General features: G+C 32.6%; 1 pseudogene; it reads left to right on the top strand.

The window, feature by feature from the left end:
* Window positions 1-631: 631 nt before the first annotated feature.
* Window positions 632-731, top strand: LOC122095792 (annotated as a pseudogene).
* Window positions 732-1,097: the final 366 nt, after the last annotated feature.

Genomic DNA, 1,097 nt, shown 5'->3' with positions numbered 1-1,097 from the left:
AATTTTTTTCACCTTCTTGGCTTTAGCTACTATTGAAATGTTAGGTATAAAAAACAATTATATTTTGATAAAATACCTTCTAGCCTAAAAGATTCTGTCTTAACTGTTTATCTCTCTATGATCCCTTTTAACTAATATTAGTTTTGTTCCAATAAGAAAATCTATGCTGTCAGGGTAAGATATTCTGATTGGTCTGTTGGTACAGGGAAGAAGAGTAAAGGGTCAGGTAGACATTTGTACCAGTAAGACATCATTTAGGAATTTTTAAGCTGCAGAAGTTTAGAAGTAGCTCGTAAGCAAGGCTTACTTTGAATCCATTAACTCCACAAAGCTAACTCAGTTTATAAATAAGTACTTGAAAAACAATCACCTTTGGACCTAGCTATAAAGGCTTCAAAGTATGATCAAATTTAAAATGAAAAAGACTTAAAATAGGCATTGACAAAAAAATTGCAAATGTGAGCAATCGACCAAACAATATAAGCTTTTCCCAATATACACAGAATTTTAGAGAAGTAAGATCAATAACATTTTTAGGAACAATAAGGTTTCCTAGTTACAAACAGTCAACCAAGGATATATGCCTGTATAAAGATTGCATCAATAACTACTTAAATTTACAGGATACTACATGCTTCAGCAGGACTTTTACCCAAATTACTACAATATAGAGATTATCATGGCATTTGCACAAGGATGATATGAAAATTTGTGAATTATTCCATATTTTTCATTCTTGAGATGCAAGAAATAAAAAACAGTTATTAAAAATTGATTACAAAAATACAAGTCGTTATGTCGAAAAATGAACTTTACAAATTTGTGCGGGTGGAGGGGTAGCAGGGAGGATTGAGTGGGAGAGCAGGGGAAGGATGGGAATGGATGGGAAGGGTAAATACAGGAGGAGGCTACAATGCTTGATGAGAAATGTACTCATTATCTTGCCCATGTAATTGTAAACCCTCTGTACAGTATTTTCACAACAAAAAATTTAAAAAGGCAAATGTAACAATATATGTAATTCATTGAACTGAAAGTTAGTTTGACATCAGTGCGTTAAATCCTCACCTTAGAATGGCCTTTACATAGCATAATCT

The sequence above is a fragment of the Dipodomys spectabilis genome, unplaced genomic scaffold, assembly GCF_019054845.1.
Source record: "Dipodomys spectabilis isolate Male_0828 unplaced genomic scaffold, ASM1905484v1 ptg000361l, whole genome shotgun sequence".
In the NCBI taxonomy this organism is placed as follows: Eukaryota; Metazoa; Chordata; class Mammalia; order Rodentia; family Heteromyidae; genus Dipodomys; species Dipodomys spectabilis.
The sequence above is the reverse complement of the archived record's forward strand: the minus strand, read 5'-3'. Positions and strand labels throughout refer to the sequence as shown.